This window comes from Lissotriton vulgaris, chromosome 12 (genome assembly GCF_964263255.1).
Source record: "Lissotriton vulgaris chromosome 12, aLisVul1.2, whole genome shotgun sequence".
Classification (NCBI taxonomy): domain Eukaryota; kingdom Metazoa; phylum Chordata; class Amphibia; order Caudata; family Salamandridae; genus Lissotriton; species Lissotriton vulgaris.
In genome coordinates, this window is record NC_141700.1 from 366,887,834 (window position 1) to 366,900,438 (window position 12,605).

At 45.0% G+C, this 12,605-nt stretch overlaps 1 protein-coding gene across 1 annotated transcript in view; it reads left to right on the forward strand.

Annotated features, from left to right (window-relative positions):
- The window catches only part of GPATCH1 (G-patch domain containing 1), a 425,367-nt gene that overhangs the window by 366,127 nt on the left and 46,635 nt on the right, over window positions 1–12,605 (forward strand). The gene's annotated exons all lie outside the window — the stretch shown is intronic.

Below are 12,605 nucleotides of genomic sequence, written 5' to 3' on the forward strand. Positions count from 1 at the left end.
ATGTGGTTCCTTTCGAGAACTGAACTAGTTAGATTGACAAAACTGGACACATGCTCAATATGTAAATGTTTATTCTTAATGGCTACTGCTTCCTGCATATTGCTTATCTTAATATATCCCCAGGCGTCAGACTACAACCATAACATTTTTGGTATTGTCAGATGTGTGCAAGAAAGACACCAGATTAGCTTTGTCTTAGGAGACTCATAAGCATCACTCAGAGAAGTGTTATTCCAGCTCCATGAGGCTTCTCCTGAATCCCTATAATGTTGTTGTCCCCCGCAACCACCCCTCCACTCAAGCACTGCATGTTACTTAGGATCAAAGCACAAATTTGAGACCTGTTATTTCAGCCGGAAGGTGAAGCCAAAGGGTGAATCGGGAAAGGGAGGCCAAAGTGTTCTTCACTTTACACTAATGCAATGGGTTCAGATCCCATTCTCTCTCTCCCTCAAGGCAATACAAACGCAGCACCTACCACAGATTACAGAAAATGAAGACGCATAGACAGTCCACTTCGACATTTGAAACTTTTTCTAGACATATTGAGGTCTGTATGAAGTTGAACCGGAGACTGTCATGCATCAGTGAAGTTCTCTTCAGATGATTCTGTCCAGCAGAAAATTCCACAAGTACCCTTTCCACCAGCTGCACACCTTTAATTGAGAGTTTTTTTTTACTATGTTTACTGTTGTTCTAGTCATGCCACTAATGGTTACTGAAGCCTCTGGTGCACTTTAATTTGACATAATTGCTTTCTGATGGATACTACTAATCATAGATTGCTCACCTTAAGAATATTCTCCAGGTGACAGACTGGATCCCTCAATTTTCTTAGCAGTGCTTCCATGTGCCACTGGGTGGAGCTGTGCGGCTCTGCATTGACTCCAGGCTGCCCCGAAAGTCACTGAGGAAAACCACATAAAAGCACCACCATAGCGCACCGATGTCAGTTCCTTTCTTTTTGTGCCCTCAAGCATAGATCCAGAGGCCCGCTCCCATATTGGTTGGCTTCTGACACTTTCAGAGAAATCAATTGTGCAAGGGATGTCCCCCCCCCATTTAAACTTCAAATCGTGTTGCAACTGCAAAAGAAGGATGTCAGTAAGGACTCGCGCAAGGTGTATCTATGGTATTGGTGCTCCGGGCACAAGCCATTCGAGGAGTGCATCCTCAGGCACCCAAGGAAGATCCAGGAACTAAAGCTGTGCAGATGTTGTGGGTTTCGCAGAAGTCTCGCTCTAAGTCCAGGTCGCAAACCCGCTCTTGAGGTTGTTCCCATGAGAAATCGCCCTAATGGTTGAAGTAAGTTGAAGTGAAAACAAAAATGCAAGAAGGCTAAGTAGAACTCAACCTCATCCCGCCACTCTCTGGCTCGAGGGTGTCACAAAGTCAATTGGTCTGCCTCCCAGTTTCCAGTTGCAGAACTGATCTCACATTTGATCCCGAGGCACTCAAAATTTCCTGGGCCTTCGCTGTTGCAGCAGCAAGTTGAGGTTTTCAGGTAGTCCTTGCTGCATTTTTTTGGCATTCTCCTAGCTCCCTATGGTGTGCCTTTGGGCCCGAAGGATCTGCAGGGGCCCTTAATTGGATTGCCACCAGCGAATCTGTTCTCCATGAAATCTGAATCCCTTGGACTCATCACGGTTCCTTCATTGCCTCAAATGCAGACTTGCACCAGGGCTCCGTGACCTACGTCAGTCCCTCCTTTATCAACACAGGTGCTGATGCTGGAGGACAGTCCAGTCCGGCTCTGATATCCGACCATTACTGAGATGGCGCACTGAATCCATTACAGCGCACCTGGTTACCATACAACTTGAGTCTGAATTCATGCTTCTACCACCATGGAGGTATCCATATAAGCTACATTGCCTTTTTGGCTATGACTCAGGACAAAGCTTGCCGTGATGATAATGGTGGTGATGAGAATCATTTACCCCCACATTTTGATAGTGACAGTAAGTATAAGGACTTACAGGAGGCCAGCGGGCTTGATACTTCTCATGACATGGGGTTAACTTTGCCTTTTCGACCCCCAAAAGAAGAGAGTGCTTCCTTTGCTGTGATAATTTGATGGGCTGCGGAGGTCTGGACATCAACTGGTTTCTGTTGAAGTCGAGGCAAATGTCCTTACAGAAATTCTGCAAACTGAGTCAGCCTCACCTGAGACCTTGCTTCCATTCAATGAAGCCTTTAGTGACCCCTTAATGGGCCCATGGCACAAGCCCTGTTTCTCACCACTGAATAGGCATGTGTCCAGACGCCATAGACCGGTGCCTGGCATACCTGATTTTCTTACAAACCATCCCACTCCAGAAAGTCTTGTGATCCAAGCAAGGTGAACCTCCTTGGTTCAAACCATTCAAGATGATCAGGATTCAGCCAAATACCTGATTGATGTTCGTTTCTCGTGGAAAAAGCTGATTCTGCTATGGAAAGTTTCAAGAAGAGTAAAGCCACGGCACACTACCTACCAAACAGGTTCTTCACCAGTTCAGGAAGTTCTGAGGCTACTCCAAGGTCTTAGCATACAGCCAACTTCTATCTCCTGAGCCACTACTGCAATCACCTCAGTCCTTCTGAGGCTGGGGACATGGATCTAACAGGCAGCCATAGGTAATCAAGAGCATCAATTCTCCTCTCCTAAGGCAACACTCTCCAAGCTACTTTAGCTTGCCATTAGCATTGTACAGACCCACAGATAGGAGTTTCTCCCAGGGTGGTGATCCATCACATTCGACAGATGGGACCACCAAATTGTTCAGTTCTTTTTTTTTTTTTTTTTTTTTTAATTTCTTTATTGATTCAGTTCAAAGCCATATATAGAAAAAATAAACATATCAATACTTCATGTTAATGATTAGCATATTCAACATACATAAACATAAAAACAATAAAAGATGATTTCAAAATCACATAAATACAATCTGAACAGCAGCTTTGTCTTTTTAGGTACATAAATAATAATAGCTAGTGATCCAAATAATCTATCAAAGTCTGCCATATTTTGTATCCTCTTCTCTTTTTCGCAATTGATTTAATGCGATATAAATTAAACTCTAAATAAAAAATATTATAGAACTTTGCTCGCCACATTTCATATGTAGGTGCGTCAGGTTTTAGCCACATTGATGATATGCAAAGGCGAGCTACAGCCATGGCCATGAATATAATATATCTATTTTCCTTATAACCTAGAAACAATTCATTATCGTTTGATAATCCAAAAATAATCATCTCTCTAGAAATTTTAACATCGGATTTTGTAATATGTGTTAGAAAGGTTTCTATGGATACAAAAAAAGGTTTTAATATAAGGCAGTCTGAAAATATATGTATAATATCTGCCAGATCACATTGACATCTATAACATTTCCCATTGTTTGTATTACTCCATTTGAGCATTTTAAGTGGTGTATGATAGAGATTAAACAAAGTTTTATAATGCTGTGAATATAAATTGGCCGGTAAAATAATGTTATCGGCCATACATATTGATTCTTGACAAGGTACTACGGATGTCCCTAATCTCATACACCATTTTGCTGCCTGCTGTTCCGTATCATCCTGCTGTAAATTTAACAGATAATTGTAAATAATCCCTATGCGTGTAGGTTTTCTGAGTATTTCCATAAATTCATTAGGATAGAGTGGTACAAGTTTTGGATGTGTATAAATAAAGTTCCGTATTTGCAAATACTTAAAGAAGTCATGATTAGAAAGGCTATATTCATCTCTTAGCTCCTGAAATGAGGCGATTGTACCATTTTTAACCATGTCACCAATAGCTATTATACCCTTTTCCCGCCATATACCCATAATACGATCCCTGAATGTTAACGGGAGCAACTCTATAGAGTTGCATGGAGTATAAAAATTGATACGTCCCAGTGAAATGAGCTTCCGTATAGAACGCCATGCTTTAAAGGCGGACATTGTAAGTTTAAATCTGGTTCTTTTGTAGTAACTAGGTTCTGTAAAACGGAGTAGCATTTGCCGAGATTGTGGGCCTAATTGAAGAGAAAAAATATCAGGACTTTCAAATGTAGGTGGAATTCCACCTATTGAAAAATATTTAACATTTTGCATAAGGCATGCCAAATAATATAGTGCAAAATTCGGGACTCCCCAACCCCCCCTTAAAATTGGTAATGTCATATATTTGAATGCTCTCCGCAATGATTTCCCACTCCATAGAAATCGATCAGTTATAGATTGCAATTTCCTCAATTGTAGTGTAGGTATTTCCAATGGTATTGCTCGAAAATAATATAAAACTTTCGGTAGGATAGTCATTTTTAAGACATTACGTCTCCCAACCAAAGATAGGTGTAGACATTCAATTTTCTCTAGTTGACTTTTAACTGATCCTGATATATCTGACCAGTTTGCCATAACTAACTGTTGAGGTAACAATCTGATTTTGATGCCTAGATATTTAGCCTCTAGAGTAACCCTGCTATCATTAGTACATAATCCTGCTGAGCATATGACCTGTGTTTTTTGGTTAAGTTTGTACCCAGCCACATTGCCAAATTCACGAGTCAGGTTTTCTATTTCAATTAATGCAGATTCTGGATCAGATGTTATAACTGCGATATCGTCAGCATAGGCTAACACCCGTACATCACCTCCAGGCAAAACCATGGGTTGAATTTGTTGAGATGACTTTAATGCCTTAATCAATGGTTCTATATAAATAGCGAATAGCAAGGGTGAGCAGGGGCACCCCTGTCGCGTGCCCCGTGTGATATTGACTGCCATTGACTCTTGTCCTGAAATACAGATCTTAGCCCTTGGGTGTTTATACATAATTTGTAAGGCAGATATAAATCGTGATCCGAATCCCATTTTCACCAGGATTGCCCACAGAAATGCCCATGAGACGCGGTCGAACGCTTTCTCTGCGTCTAGAGGCACCAATCCGACGTCTTTATGTTCTGCAGTAGCATAATCTAGTGTTGCAATAACCCGGTGTATATGGTTAATAGTGCCTCGATCAGGGAGAAAGCCATGTTGTTGTTCAGAAACTAAAGTTGGAACAATTTGACTCAGACGGTTTGCGAGAATTTTAGAATACAATTTTGCGTCCGCATTTATAAGTGAAATGGGACGATACGACCCGGGTAGATGCGAAGGTTTATCTTTTTTAGGAAATATAACTATGCTAGCATCTTCCCATGATGGTGGGGGGTGACCTCTCTGAGCTTCTAAAACGTTGCGAGCATATCGCTCTTAATTATAGGGAATATCATTTGATAAATTTCTAGTGGGAGTTTATCAGGACCACAAGCCTTCCCCAAGGCCAGTTCTTTCAGGGAGGTCTCAAGTTCTTCAATTGTAATTGGAAGCTCTAATTGTTCCTGTTGTGCCAGATCTAATTGCGGCAATTCCAATTTATCTACATATTGATTAAGTAAATCAGATGAAAGATCTTTTTGGGTATAGAGATTTGTATAATATTCATAAAAGACGTGCAATATCCCTTCTGGTGACTCTATTAGGGTTCCCTGATTATTTTCTATAGAATTTATACGCTGTAAAGTCTGTCTTCCCCGCATTCTCTGAGCTAGACATCTACCCACATTGTCTCCATATTCATATCTTTCTGCGCGAAAGACATTATATTGTTGTGCTATGTCCTGACTCCAGACCCCATTTATCTTAGCTTTATGCTTCGCAACTTCGTTTTGTGAAGTTTCACTATCTCAATGTAATCTAATATCGCGCATTAAATCATGTTCTGCATTGATTAGATCTTGTATTAATTCTGTCATTGTTATTTCTTTTCTTTTGTATACTCCAACTATAACTACAGGTTTCACCTCGTAATCCTGCCTTAAAACAATCCCATACCATTGCATAAGATGTAGAGCCTCTATTAAGATCGAAAAATTGCTGGGCCCAGTCCATTACTTGTTTCACATATATTTCATCTGATAATAGTTTCCTATTAAAAGTGAAGGATCTTTGTGTTCGTTGGATGTTAGGTATAGGTATATCCATGACAATTGGAGCATGATCTGAAGTGATACGTGGTTTAACTAGCATACTAGATCCTTGCGCCATGTGTCTAGGTAAAAAAATGTAGTCTATTCGCACAAATTTCTTGTGCGGCGAAGAAAAAAAAGTGTACCCGGGATCCTTCAGATGAGCCACAGGCCATCCATCAACCAACCCATGTTGATAAAAGAGTTGGCGTAGTGACTTAAATACCTTGGGTTTCCTACCTTGATATTTAGTAAATTTTGGATCCCATGTATTCAATTCCCCATGAATATTGAAATCGCCCAATAAAAATACTGGGGTGCTCCATAGTGCTAATTCTACATTTAAATACTCTATCACTGCAGTGTCATCCATATTGGATCCATAGATTGTACAAATCGTAGTTACAACATTGCCGATGACACATTCCACGATTGCCCAGCGTCCTAGACTATCCACTTTAACTTTCCCCGTTGTGATTACAGAGCGTCGACCCAAAATAGCCACCCCTCTATTCGTAGTAGATTGTTGTGAAGCAGCTAACACTATGAGTCCAAGATCATTCAATACTTGTCTTTTCGCCCATGGTATATGCGTCTCTTGAATACATAATATATCTGGTTGTATTAAACGAATTTCATGCATCACACGCTTGCGCTTTTGCACATTATTAAGACCACATACATTAAATGAACACATTCGAAACTTAAAGCTCGCCATGGCAGATGTATAAATTCATTGCAAAAATTAAATTATACCATTGTACCATTCCATCAACCAGAAAAAGGCTGTTGATTTCAACATAATATTCTATGACTTTGACTGAATTTTTTTTCCCCCTTTTCGCCCCCAACACACCCCCCGTGAACAATCCATCCCACCCACTTCCCAACACTGCAACCCCCCCCCAGTGACCCCTCCCCAACATTAAGGCAAAGGGGCCTATTGCCCCGGTGATGTATGTGAGAGCACCACAGATGTTTGGGCGCATCCAAAACTCTAAGCATTAGAAGAGAATGAGTTATGCCGCACAATACATCTGATATCTAACATTCAAATCTTAATACTCATTCTAATGTATTCAAATATGCCTTTGCTAGAGCTTCGATTTACAAAAGGGGGGTTTACAAAAGGGGGTGGTGATGAACAGAGTGTCTGAATTGAGCAGACCACTCTTACCCAGTCCAAAGATCAGGGCTTGATCCATCACCGTTATTTATCTCACTGCCCCATCCCAGCTCAGAACCTGGCTATATGCAAATCAGTCTGTCCCTGGCCCAGTGCATCATGGGAACAGGGCAGACTAAACTACCAAGCCAATTCTTTACCAGAAAGGAGACAAGCTGCCGGGGACCGGTTTCTGGCATTTCAGCCTCTTCGGCCCGGCTTGCTTGAATCCTGATGGAGCAGTGAGAAAGGGACTCATGTCTGAGTATACCCTGCCACACCTATAGTGGCCAAAATCGATTTACAAAAGGGGGTGGTGATGAACAGAGTGTCTGAATTGAGCAGACCACTCTTACCCAGTCCAAAGATCAGGGCTTGATCCATCACCGTTATTTATCTCACTGCCCCATCCCAGCTCAGAACCTGGCTATATGCAAATCAGTCTGTCCCTGGCCCAGTGCATCATGGGAACAGGGCAGACTAAACTACCAAGCCAATTCTTTACCAGAAAGGAGACAAGCTGCCGGGGACCGGTTTCTGGCATTTCAGCCTCTTCGGCCCGGCTTGCTTGAATCCTGATGGAGCAGTGAGAAAGGGACTCATGTCTGAGTATACCCTGCCACACCTATAGTGGCCAAAATCGATTTACAAAAGGGGGTGGTGATGAACAGAGTGTCTGAATTGAGCAGACCACTCTTACCCAGTCCAAAGATCAGGGCTTGATCCATCACCGTTATTTATCTCACTGCCCCATCCCAGCTCAGAACCTGGCTATATGCAAATCAGTCTGTCCCTGGCCCAGTGCATCATGGGAACAGGGCAGACTAAACTACCAAGCCAATTCTTTACCAGAAAGGAGACAAGCTGCCGGGGACCGGTTTCTGGCATTTCAGCCTCTTCGGCCCGGCTTGCTTGAATCCTGATGGAGCAGTGAGAAAGGGACTCATGTCTGAGTATACCCTGCCACACCTATAGTGGCCAAAATCGATTTACAAAAGGGGGTGGTGATGAACAGAGTGTCTGAATTGAGCAGACCACTCTTACCCAGTCCAAAGATCAGGGCTTGATCCATCACCGTTATTTATCTCACTGCCCCATCCCAGCTCAGAACCTGGCTATATGCAAATCAGTCTGTCCCTGGCCCAGTGCATCATGGGAACAGGGCAGACTAAACTACCAAGCCAATTCTTTACCAGAAAGGAGACAAGCTGCCGGGGACCGGTTTCTGGCATTTCAGCCTCTTCGGCCCGGCTTGCTTGAATCCTGATGGAGCAGTGAGAAAGGGACTCATGTCTGAGTATACCCTGCCACACCTATAGTGGCCAAAATCGATTTACAAAAGGGGGTGGTGATGAACAGAGTGTCTGAATTGAGCAGACCACTCTTACCCAGTCCAAAGATCAGGGCTTGATCCATCACCGTTATTTATCTCACTGCCCCATCCCAGCTCAGAACCTGGCTATATGCAAATCAGTCTGTCCCTGGCCCAGTGCATCATGGGAACAGGGCAGACTAAACTACCAAGCCAATTCTTTACCAGAAAGGAGACAAGCTGCCGGGGACCGGTTTCTGGCATTTCAGCCTCTTCGGCCCGGCTTGCTTGAATCCTGATGAAGCAGTGAGAAAGGGACTCATGTCTGAGTATACCCTGCCACACCTATAGTGGCCAAAATCGATTTACAAAAGGGGGTGGTGATGAACAGAGTGTCTGAATTGAGCAGACCACTCTTACCCAGTCCAAAGATCAGGGCTTGATCCATCACCGTTATTTATCTCACTGCCCCATCCCAGCTCAGAACCTGGCTATATGCAAATCAGTCTGTCCCTGGCCCAGTGCATCATGGGAACAGGGCAGACTAAACTACCAAGCCAATTCTTTACCAGAAAGGAGACAAGCTGCCGGGGACCGGTTTCTGGCATTTCAGCCTCTTCGGCCCGGCTTGCTTGAATCCTGATGGAGCAGTGAGAAAGGGACTCATGTCTGAGTATACCCTGCCACACCTATAGTGGCCAAAATCGATTTACAAAAGGGGGTGGTGATGAACAGAGTGTCTGAATTGAGCAGACCACTCTTACCCAGTCCAAAGATCAGGGCTTGATCCATCACCGTTATTTATCTCACTGCCCCATCCCAGCTCAGAACCTGGCTATATGCAAATCAGTCTGTCCCTGGCCCAGTGCATCATGGGAACAGGGCAGACTAAACTACCAAGCCAATTCTTTACCAGAAAGGAGACAAGCTGCCGGGGACCGGTTTCTGGCATTTCAGCCTCTTCGGCCCGGCTTGCTTGAATCCTGATGGAGCAGTGAGAAAGGGACTCATGTCTGAGTATACCCTGCCACACCTATAGTGGCCAAAATCGATTTACAAAAGGGGGTGGTGATGAACAGAGTGTCTGAATTGAGCAGACCACTCTTACCCAGTCCAAAGATCAGGGCTTGATCCATCACCGTTATTTATCTCACTGCCCCATCCCAGCTCAGAACCTGGCTATATGCAAATCAGTCTGTCCCTGGCCCAGTGCATCATGGGAACAGGGCAGACTAAACTACCAAGCCAATTCTTTACCAGAAAGGAGACAAGCTGCCGGGGACCGGTTTCTGGCATTTCAGCCTCTTCGGCCCGGCTTGCTTGAATCCTGATGGAGCAGTGAGAAAGGGACTCATGTCTGAGTATACCCTGCCACACCTATAGTGGCCAAAATCGATTTACAAAAGGGGGTGGTGATGAACAGAGTGTCTGAATTGAGCAGACCACTCTTACCCAGTCCAAAGATCAGGGCTTGATCCATCACCGTTATTTATCTCACTGCCCCATCCCAGCTCAGAACCTGGCTATATGCAAATCAGTCTGTCCCTGGCCCAGTGCATCATGGGAACAGGGCAGACTAAACTACCAAGCCAATTCTTTACCAGAAAGGAGACAAGCTGCCGGGGACCGGTTTCTGGCATTTCAGCCTCTTCGGCCCGGCTTGCTTGAATCCTGATGGAGCAGTGAGAAAGGGACTCGTGTCTGAGTATACCCTGCCACACCTATAGTGGCCAAAATCGATTTACAAAAGGGGGTGGTGATGAACAGAGTGTCTGAATTGAGCAGACCACTCTTACCCAGTCCAAAGATCAGGGCTTGATCCATCACCGTTATTTATCTCACTGCCCCATCCCAGCTCAGAACCTGGCTATATGCAAATCAGTCTGTCCCTGGCCCAGTGCATCATGGGAACAGGGCAGACTAAACTACCAAGCCAATTCTTTACCAGAAAGGAGACAAGCTGCCGGGGACCGGTTTCTGGCATTTCAGCCTCTTCGGCCCGGCTTGCTTGAATCCTGATGGAGCAGTGAGAAAGGGACTCATGTCTGAGTATACCCTGCCACACCTATAGTGGCCAAAATCGATTTACAAAAGGGGGTGGTGATGAACAGAGTGTCTGAATTGAGCAGACCACTCTTACCCAGTCCAAAGATCAGGGCTTGATCCATCACCGTTATTTATCTCACTGCCCCATCCCAGCTCAGAACCTGGCTATATGCAAATCAGTCTGTCCCTGGCCCAGTGCATCATGGGAACAGGGCAGACTAAACTACCAAGCCAATTCTTTACCAGAAAGGAGACAAGCTGCCGGGGACCGGTTTCTGGCATTTCAGCCTCTTCGGCCCGGCTTGCTTGAATCCTGATGGAGCAGTGAGAAAGGGACTCATGTCTGAGTATACCCTGCCACACCTATAGTGGCCAAAATCGATTTACAAAAGGGGGTGGTGATGAACAGAGTGTCTGAATTGAGCAGACCACTCTTACCCAGTCCAAAGATCAGGGCTTGATCCATCACCGTTATTTATCTCACTGCCCCATCCCAGCTCAGAACCTGGCTATATGCAAATCAGCCTGTCCCTGGCCCAGTGCATCATGGGAACAGGGCAGACTAAACTACCAAGCCAATTCTTTACCAGAAAGGAGACAAGCTGCCGGGGACCGGTTTCTGGCATTTCAGCCTCTTCGGCCCGGCTTGCTTGAATCCTGATGGAGCAGTGAGAAAGGGACTCATGTCTGAGTATACCCTGCCACACCTATAGTGGCCAAAATCGATTTACAAAAGGGGGTGGTGATGAACAGAGTGTCTGAATTGAGCAGACCCCTCTTACCCAGTCCAAAGATCAGGGCTTGATCCATCACCGTTATTTATCTCACTGCCCCATCCCAGCTCAGAACCTGGCTATATGCAAATCAGTCTGTCCCTGGCCCAGTGCATCATGGGAACAGGGCAGACTAAACTACCAAGCCAATTCTTTACCAGAAAGGAGACAAGCTGCCGGGGACCGGTTTCTGGCATTTCAGCCTCTTCGGCCCGGCTTGCTTGAATCCTGATGGAGCAGTGAGAAAGGGACTCATGTCTGAGTATACCCTGCCACACCTATAGTGGCCAAAATCGATTTACAAAAGGGGGTGGTGATGAACAGAGTGTCTGAATTGAGCAGACCACTCTTACCCAGTCCAAAGATCAGGGCTTGATCCATCACCGTTATTTATCTCACTGCTCCATCCCAGCTCAGAACCTGGCTATATGCAAATCAGTCTGTCCCTGGCCCAGTGCATCATGGGAACAGGGCAGACTAAACTACCAAGCCAATTCTTTACCAGAAAGGAGACAAGCTGCCGGGGACCGGTTTCTGGCATTTCAGCCTCTTCGGCCCGGCTTGCTTGAATCCTGATGGAGCAGTGAGAAAGGGACTCATGTCTGAGTATACCCTGCCACACCTATAGTGGCCAAAATCGATTTACAAAAGGGGGTGGTGATGAACAGAGTGTCTGAATTGAGCAGACCACTCTTACCCAGTCCAAAGATCAGGGCTTGATCCATCACCGTTATTTATCTCACTGCCCCATCCCAGCTCAGAACCTGGCTATATGCAAATCAGTCTGTCCCTGGCCCAGTGCATCATGGGAACAGGGCAGACTAAACTACCAAGCCAATTCTTTACCAGAAAGGAGACAAGCTGCCGGGGACCGGTTTCTGGCATTTCAGCCTCTTCGGCCCGGCTTGCTTGAATCCTGATGGAGCAGTGAGAAAGGGACTCATGTCTGAGTATACCCTGCCACACCTATAGTGGCCAAAATCGATTTACAAAAGGGGGTGGTGATGAACAGAGTGTCTGAATTGAGCAGACCACTCTTACCCAGTCCAAAGATCAGGGCTTGATCCATCACCGTTATTTATCTCACTGCCCCATCCCAGCTCAGAACCTGGCTATATGCAAATCAGTCTGTCCCTGGCCCAGTGCATCATGGGAACAGGGCAGACTAAACTACCAAGCCAATTCTTTACCAGAAAGGAGACAAGCTGCCGGGGACCGGTTTCTGGCATTTCAGCCTCTTCGGCCCGGCTTGCTTGAATCCTGATGGAGCAGTGAGAAAGGGACTCATGTCTGAGTATACCCTGCCACACCTATAG